The 9,647-nt window shown below is 41.8% G+C and overlaps 1 non-coding gene across 1 annotated transcript; it reads right to left on the bottom strand.

The window, feature by feature from the left end:
* Window positions 1–7,637: 7,637 nt before the first annotated feature.
* On the bottom strand, window positions 7,638–7,756 carry LOC137208227 (5S ribosomal RNA). Its single transcript, XR_010935548.1, has one exon. It is a non-coding gene; the product is annotated as a 5S ribosomal RNA (ribosomal RNA).
* Window positions 7,757–9,647: the final 1,891 nt, after the last annotated feature.

Below are 9,647 nucleotides of genomic sequence, written 5' to 3'. Positions count from 1 at the left end.
GGAGCAGACCATACCAAACCCCACTAGCCTGGGTTCTTCAGCTGTTTCTTCTTCAATCCCAGGGCTGGACCACAGAATGGAGAGTGCAAATGCTTTCTCAGCTCATACACCAAGAAATTACCCAGAATTGCTTCACACAGCAGCAGCCAGCTCAGCTCTCTGTCCAACAGCTGGTACAAGGCCTGGCCAAGATGACTTCTTAAAGATCTCCTGAAAGAGCACCCACATGTGAGAGATGGAAACAGGGAGGAAAACCAGTGCCTTCCCCCAAAGTCCCAGTGGAAAAAAGAAGCAGGCAGGCAGCGGCCCCAATAGCTCTCGTGGTCCAAAGTCAAATTTAGGAGACTGTGTAATAAAGATCTGACCTGGGCACCATCCTGGGTGTCGTGTCATCAGCTCACAGAGACACGAACCTGGGAAATTTTCCTAACGTCCCTGAGGCCTGCTTCCCTCAGATGAACAACCAGATACTCATACATGCTAATAAAGCAGATCTGTAATGATAACTAAGAAGGCAAGGCAGAAAGTAACCAACACAACGTCGCTAATAATTGATGGTTACCGATTTGCTTCAAAATGATGCAGTGGGGTGAGGGGGGGGGCACAGGAGGAAGAAGAGATAAAACAAGACTGACCCTGAGTTGATAATCAAAGCTGAGGTCTGCAAAGTCAAGCACTACACTGTCATTTGTCTTTCTCCCTCTCCCCTCACGAGCGGATCATGGGGTTTTCCAGAGGCTGCACGGCATGTGATAGGACAACAGATTCAACACAGAAGCAGATCTGAGAATCCAGCTGCCTATTAAGTCAGACATTTAAAAAATTTGCAAAATGTAGGGCTTCCCTGGTGGCGCAGTGGTTAAGAATCCGCCTGCCAATGCAGGGGACATGGGTTTGAGCCTTGGTCGGGGAAGATCCCACAAGCCGCGGAGCAACTAAGCCCGTGCACCACAGCTACTGAGCCTGCGCTCTAGAGCCCATGAGCCACAACTACTGAGCCTGCGTGCCACAACTACTGAAGCCTGTGCGCCTAGAGCCCGTGCTCCGCAACAAGAAAAGCCACTGCAATAAGAAGCCCGCACACCACCACGAAGAGTAGACCCTGCTCAGCACTACTAGAGAAAGCCCACCTGCAGCAATGAAGACCTAATGCAGCCAAAAACTAAAAAAAAAAAATCTGCAAAATGTAAAACAATGACTCTCTTCTCACTAATTTTTGTTGGAAAAAATATAGTTAAATTTTTATATACTATATAGTTAATTTTTTACTATATAGTTTTATATACTATATTTTTTACTATATAGTTAATATAGTTAATTTTTATGAAAAAGTTATTTGACAGCCATTAGGATGGCTATCATTAAAAAAAAAAACTACAACAAAAAGCAACAAGTGTCGGCATGGATGTGGATAAACTGGGACCCTTGCGCAGTTGCATGTGGGACTGTAGAATGGCACAGCCGCTGTGGAAAACAGTATGGTGGCTCCCTAACGAAATTAAACATGGAATCACCATTTGATCCAGCAATTCCACTTCTGGGTATATACACGAAAGAACTGAAAGCAGGGTCTCAAAGAGATATTTTGTGCACCCATGTTCATAGAAGCATTATTCACAATAGCCAAATAGTGAGAACAGCCCAAATATCTGTCGGTGGTTGAATGAATAAACAACATGTAATATATACATACAATGGAATATTATTCAGCCTTAAAAAGGAAGTTCTGATATATGTTAAAACATGGATGAAACTTGAAGACATTATGCTGAATGAAATAAGCCAGACCAAAAAAGACAAATACTTTATGATTCCACTCATATGGGGTACTCTAGAGGAGTCATATTCATAGACACAGATAGTAGAATGGTGGTTCCCAGGAGTTGGGGGTAGGGGGAAAAGGAATTTGCTGCTTACTGGGTAGAGAGTTTCAGTTTGGGATGATGAGAAAGTTCCAGAAATGGACAGTGGTGATGGTTGCACACCGATGTGAATATACTTAATGCCACTGAACTATACTTTTAAAAATGATTAAAATGGTAAATTTTATGTTACGTATATTTTACAACAATAAAAAATAACATAAAATCCAATTGCTAATGCATAACTGTCATCTAAAAGCTTAGAGTAGAAACAAATTATCAAGGACAAAAGTTATTTGTTTTGACATGTACTGGGATTATTGTTATTTTTAGATGATTTAATAAATAAATATTTTTAAATGTCTGAGATTTAATGTCTAATACGTTAAATATCAATAGAAGCAGCTCACATAAACAAAAGCTCTTGGAGGTCCTCAAAAAATTTTTAAGCATATAAAATATTCCAGGGACTAAATATTGAGAATGGCTACATGATATTATTCGTTCTGCTCTGAATGTGTTTAAATTTTTCTGTATTAAAATATTTCTGGGAGTTCCCTGGTGGCCTAGTGGTTAGGATTCTGGGCTTTCACTGCCGTGGCCCAGGTTCAGTCCTGGGTCAGGGAACTGAGATTCCCGCAAGCCGCACGGTGCGGCCAAAAAAATATATCTTATTTTTAAAAGAATAGACTATTGTCTTTCCTTCTTTGCTATTTGGGCAAACTGCTTAACTTTGATGGACCTCAGTATCCTCGTCTGTCAAGGGGGTAGATAATTCCAAAGCACACAATCTGTGAAGCAAATCTGACCCCGCACAGGCATGGGGGCTGCTGTCCCCACCCGGAGCTTTGGCAGAGACCTGCGCCTCCCTAAGTTGAGGAAGAGGGAGTGTGCTCTTGTATTAATCAGCTCCCATTAATTTTTCAAAGCAGACAACAGCCCACTTACTCATTTCCCATAGAACCTCATCCATAATTGATCCTGAGCTGCACTTATCCAAATAGATGGAGAAGATGCCCGGGGCATGTGAGGCTCTGGGAGGGTTTTCTGCTGATGAGCTTACCCTCCAACGGAATGACTGTCTTGAGAAGGTGCTCAAGCTCGAACTTAAGACATGTTCTAACCTTTCCTTCGATCAAGAGTAACAAGGAAGAGGAGAAAGAAACGACCCCCTAAAGGCTCTGAAGGATTGCTTTGAGGTTATTTCTATATACAGACCAGCGTGAGGAGGTTAGTGGAAGCCAGCCTTGTGGACAACTCAGGTCTATACAGACCCCAGCAATTTCAGCCTTGAAACTACATCTCAAATTACTTCTACCCTCATGGCCTCTACTTGAGGCCGCACGCCTCCAGCCCCAACCTCCACTCCAAAATAAATGCCAACTGCATTGAAGATTTAAATGTTTTTAAAAAAAGAATGAATTAAAACCCTTAAAGACAACATAAAGTGAACAGTTATCAGATAAGACTTTATGGTTAAACAAAAGAGAAACAAAGCCATCTGGGAGAGCTGGCCTGGCACTCACATCGAGCCCTGGTCTTTTCCTGTTGAACATAAATAAACAATTTCACAAAACACCTACATCAGACAAGGCCACTCAGTGACTAAGACCGGGCAAGATGAAAGCAAGATCACTCTGTAATCATATCTGTACTGCATTCATTTCCTGGGGATGTCGTAACAAGTACCGCAAACTGGGTGGATTAAATAACAGAAAGTTACTGTCTCACAGCTCTGGAGGCTAGAAGCCTGTGATCAGGGTATCTGCGGGGCCATGCTGCCTCTGAAGGTGCAAGGGAAGAATCTGTTGCAGGCCTGTCTCCTAGTTTCTGGTAGTTCCTTGGCTTGTGGCAGCATAACTCCAGTCTTCACAAGGTATTCTCCCTGTATGTGTATCTCTCTGTCCAAATTTTCCCTTTTTATGAGGACACCAGTCATATTAGATTAGGGGCCCACTCTACTGACCCCATTTTAACTAATTACATCTGCAATCATGCCATTTCTAAATAAGGTTATATTCTGAGATACTGGGTGGTCAGGACTTTAGCATGTGAATCTGTGGGTGAGGGGACACAATTCACCTTGCCACTCACGAACTTAGGCAAAAATAAGGACATTGTCCAAAACACAAAAATGACCAAACATCCTCTGTGTTCGTTTCCTAGGGCTGCTATAATAAATTACCACAAGCTGGATGGCTTTTAAAACAACAGAAATTTATACTCTCACAGTTCTGGAGGCCGGGAGGCTGAAATTAGTCTCATGGGGCCAAAATCAAGGTGCAGGCAGTGCTGTGCTCCCTCCAGAGGCTCTAGGAGAGTCTCCACTCCTTGCCCATTCCAGCTTCTGGTGGCTGCCAGCCTTCCTTGGCTTGCGGCCACATCACTTCAGTCATCAATGCCAATGTCTTCAAATCTCCCTCAGCTCTGTCTTCACATTACCTTCTCATGGGGGGTCAGGGCAGGGACAGGTACAGAGAGACAGACAGACAGACAGTGTGTGTGAACCTTTGTCTCTCTTATACAGACACGTGTGATTGTATTTAGGGCCCATCTCAGGATCCTTAATCACATCTGCAAAGACAGTTTCTTCCTATAAGGAATTTTTCCACATAAGGAATTCCAGACTCCAGGTATTAGGATCTGATATCTCTGGCGACCATTAGTCAGCCTACTACACACCCCATCGCAGCTCATGAGGGTGACTGCTCCCTCCTTACCACTGACAGCTTTAATCTCCCTTCGTCCCTCCCACTTTCTAAATAGTATTTATTAAAACATCCAGTCGTAGAAGTACCTCCACTTCCAGTAAGCATCCAATTTGGAGAAAAGCCTTGTTTCCTTGAAATCTTCTCAAAATCACTCGATACAACTCCAAATTCTATAAGTCCTGTGTGACTCCACTGAGGAGGTGCCTCACCACTTCCCAGGATGTATGGTCTCTCTTGTTGCAATAAGTCAATAAACTCAACTTTATTCAACTACAGGCCTATCCGTGGTGGTATCTAGCAGAAGAATATTAACAGTAGCATAGAAATATAAGAGATATCACAAAGAAGAAAATGCTAAGTTTATCTACACAGGTGTGACATCATCAAAAACACGGCATGGGAGGCATCTCCAAAAACACCCTCCTCCATAAAAGCAGTGAGAACACTGGCAAGAATGGTCAGAATCAACTACTTCAGAATTCTAGAAATTAACTGAAAGTTTGCCTCAACCGGGTGGGGGGGGAGCATTTTTTTTTTCCAAGAAAAACAATGAATCTTGATAAGAACAGTGAGCTTTGTGGCATCTTAACTTGCACCAGTCCCATTCCCTGCTCTCCAGCTCACAAGAGCCTTGAAAAGTAACAGCCCATAATCACAGGGAAAATGAGCAGCCCGGCAGCCACTGAAGTAGTCAGAACAGGGTTGGAGCTTTTGAGAGCTCCATTCTCAGAAAATCTCATTATTCGATCTGGCTAGCAGTTCCCTGGAAAACTCCACTCCACTTGTAAAACTCCTCTTTATTTGACCTGGCTCAGAGCTCACCCAGTGTGAAGTCTTTTCCCAGCCCCCCCACCCACCCCTGGAGGCTTTTGTCAAAAACAAAAACAATAAGCAGCAATTATTTAACACTGTAGCTGCCTGAGGGAGAGAGAAGTTTGGGCAAACAAGTTAAGCTGAGAAATGAGATTCCATAGAGAGTTTTGAAAAGAAGGCCATACACAGACATAGCGCCGTGTGCATGATCAGGAAAGACATGAGAAGGCCCTAAGCTATACCTCTGGCTAACTTTGAGGGTCCAGGAAGTGAAGGCTAAGCCAGAGCTGCAGACAGCTAGGCTGAGTACTGGAAGCACACACCAACATACATCCCGAGTCCCGTGGCAAAGACTGGGAGACAGTGGATCTAGGTGTTTAAGGAAATCTCTGTCCAATCAATACTGACCACTAAGCTGAGAAGAGATGTCAGTGGCCACAAACATCATCAGACTTTATATAATTAGTCCAGGAAGGTCACTAAAGAAATAATCACAACAATAATAAGAAACAGCAAAAACAACAAACCCTAGGAAGAAGAGAGTCCAGAGTTGTTACATTATGTCAGTTAGAATGCCCAATTTCCAACAAAAAGATTATAAGATATACACAGAAACAAGAAAGTATGGCCAATACACAGGAAAAGAAAAGAGTCAATAGAAAGTATCCCTGAGAAAACACAGCTGCTGAACTTACTAGACAAAGCCTTTAAATCAACCCTTTTATATATATACAGAGAACCAAAGGAAACCACATTTAAGAATTAAAGGAGGAGAAGCCTGAGGTGATGTCAGCAAGATGGTGATATAGGAGATTCCAGCCCTCAAATTCCACAGAAACATTGATTTTGACAACCATACACAGATGTAAGTACCTCTGTGGGAACCTGGGAGTCCAGTGGAGATTCTAGCACCATGTTCAAAGAAAAAAAAAAATCCAAGAAAAGATGCCTTGAAAAGGGTAAGAAGTACAGTTTCGCTTCACCCATGTCACCCCTCTCCCAAAGTGGCATAGCTCAGTGCCAAGAATGACACCCCTGGGACTTCCCTGGTAGAACAGTTGTTAAGAGTCTGCCTGCCAATGCAGGGGACACAGGTTCGATCCCTGGTCCGGGAAGATCCCACATGTGGCGGAGCAACTAAGCCTGTGCACAACAACTACTGAGCCTGTGCTCTAGAGCCCATGAACCACAACTACTGAGCCCACGTGCCACACCTACTGAAGCCCATGCTCCTAGAGCCTGTGCTCCACAACAAGAGAAGCCACCGCGATGAGAAGCCCACGCACCACAACGAAGAGTAGCCCCTGCTCGCTGCAACTAGAGAAAAGCCCGCACACAGCAGCGAAGACCCAACGCAGCCAAAAATAAATAAATAAATATTTTTTTTTTTAAAAAAGAGAGAGAACAGAAGGAGTAGGGCAGATGCATCCACAGAATAAAGCTTAAGGGACCCCAAAAATCTCTAGCTGGACTGACTGGGGAAGGTCTTTCTCTCCTAAAGTAGTCAGTAAAGACTGGAGGAAAGGACTGCTTCTTCAAATGTTAAGACAACAGTACAAGACACATAAAAAATCAAGAAAACAAAACATCACCAAAGGAACAACATAAAGCTCCAGTGACTGACCCTAAAAAGTAGAGATCTATGAATTTCCTTACAAAGCAGTTTAAATTATCATCTTAAAGAAGTTCAGTGAGCTACAAGAGGCCACAGATACACAACTAAACAAAATCAGGAAAACAATACATGAACAAAATGAGATGTTCAACAAAGAAACTGAACCAGGGAATTTGATCAAAAGCTTCAGCAGCAGACTCAGCCAAGCAGAAGAAAGAACCAGTGAACTCAAAGACGCATCATTTGAAACTAGCCAACCTGTGAAACAGAAGGAAAAAAGAATGAGAAAGAGGGAAGAACACCTGCGTGGACTGTAAGACAGCAACAAGAAAAGAAACAATATGTGCATTATGTGAATCCCAGAAGGTGCAGAGAAAAAGAAAGGGGCAGAAAGATTATTTGAAGAAATAATCACAGAAAACTTCCCAAACCTTTGGAGGCAAAGGAACATCCGTATCCATAATGCCCAAAGAATCCAAAACAGGCTGAATACGAAGAGATCTTCAACGGGACAGATTATAATCAAACTGTCCGAAGTCAAAGATAGAGGGAATTTTTTAAAGCAGCGAGAGAAAAGCCACTCATCACATACAGTGGAACCCCCATAAGATTATAAGAGGATTTTTTTTTTTTCTAAGACTACAGTACCTGGTATTCCCAGGCGGTCTCCCATCCAAGTACTAACCAGGCCCGACCCTGCTTAGCTTCCAAGATCAGACAAGATCGGGCGCGTTCAGGGTGGTATGACCGTAGACCAAGAGGATTTCTTAACAAAACCATGAAGCCCAAAAGATAGTGGGATGATATATTCAAAGTGCTGAAAGGAAAAAAAAAAAAAAAAGCCTGTCAACAAGGAATACTCTGCCCAACAAAGCTGTCCTTCAGAAGTGAATGAGAGAAAAAGACTCTCCTAAACAAATAAAAGCTGAAGGAGTTCATCACAACTAGATCTGCCTTACAAGAAATGCTAAAGGGAATTCTCCAAGTTGAAATGAAGGATGCTAAGTAGCAACATGAAAACACAGGAAGGCATGAAACTTACTGGTAAAGGTAAGTATATAGTAAAATTCAGAATACTCTAATATTGTAATGGTGGTGCATAAATCATTTTTAATGCTAGCATAAAAGTTAAAAGACTGAAGTATTTGAATAACCATAGCTACGATAATTTGTTAATGAGTACGTATTATAAAAAGATGTAAATAATGATATCAGTAACATAAAACGGGGGAGGGTAAAGGTGTAGAATTTTTGCATGTGATCAAAATTAAGTTGGTATCAGCTTAAAATACACTGTCATATTCCTGATGAACATAAATGCAAAGTTCTCCACAAAGTACTAGCAAATTGAATTCAACAGATTATTTAAAAGATCAGGGGCTTCCCTGATGGCACAGTGGTTAAGAATCCACCTGCCAATGCAAGAGACATGGGTTCGAGCCCTGGTCCAGGAAGATTCCACATGTCGCGGAGTAACTAAGCCCGTGCGCCACAACTACCGAGCCTGTGTTCTGGAGCCCGTGAGCCACAACTTCTGAGCCCATGCGCCACAACTACTGCAGCCCGTGCGCCTAGAGCCCGTGTTCTGCAACAAGAGAAGCCACCGCAATGAGGAGCCCGCGTACCGCAATGAAGAGTAGCCCCCGCTCGCCGCAACTAAAAGAAAGCCCACGCACATCAACAAAGACCCAACGCAGCCAAAAATAAAGAAATTTATTAAAAATAAATAAATAAAAGATCATACACCACGTTCAAGTGGGATTTATCAATGGGATGCAAGAATAGTTTAATACATATGAATCAATCAATGTGATTCGCCACATCAACAGAATGTAGGATAAAAATCTTACGACCATTCCAATAGATGTAGGTAAAACATCTCACAAAATTCAACATCCTTTCATGATAAAAACTCTAAACAAATCAGGTATAGAAAAAATGTATCTTAACATAATAAAGGCCATTTATGACAAGCCCACAGCTAAAATCAGTCAATGACGAAAAGCTGAAAGCTTTTCCTCTTAAGATCAGGAAAAAGAAAAGGATGCCCACTGTCACCACTTCTATTTAACATAATACAAGCATAACTTGTTTTATTGTGCTTCACTTTATTGTGCTTTGCATATATTGCATATTTTACAAATTGAAGCTTTGTGGTAACTCTGCATCAAGCAAGTTTATCAGCACCATTTTTCCAACAGCATTTGCTCACTTCATGTCTCTGTGTCACATTTTGGCAATTCTCGCAATATTTTAAACTTTTTCATTATTATTGTATTTGTTATGGTGATCTGTGATCAGTGATCTTTGTTGCTACAACTTGCTGAAGACTTGGATGATGGTTAGCATTTTTTAGCAATAAAGTATTGTTTAACTAAGGAATGTACATTGTCTTTTTAGACATAATGCACACTTAACAGATTACAGTATAGCACAAATATAACTTTTATATGCACTGGGAACCAAAAATTTTGTGTGACTTTTATTGCAATATTCACTTTATTGTGGTGGTCTGGAACAGAACCTGAAATATCTCCGAGTTATGCTTGTACTGGAAGTCCTAGCCAGAGCAATTAGGCAAGAAAAATAAATAAATAAAAGGTATCCCAACTGGAAAGGAAGAAGTAAAATTGAATGTTTGCAGAT

The sequence above is a fragment of the Pseudorca crassidens genome, chromosome 15 (assembly GCF_039906515.1).
Source record: "Pseudorca crassidens isolate mPseCra1 chromosome 15, mPseCra1.hap1, whole genome shotgun sequence".
NCBI classification, from domain to species: domain Eukaryota; kingdom Metazoa; phylum Chordata; class Mammalia; order Artiodactyla; family Delphinidae; genus Pseudorca; species Pseudorca crassidens.
Note: the sequence above shows the minus strand (reverse complement) of the source record. Positions and strands in the feature narration are given on the sequence as shown.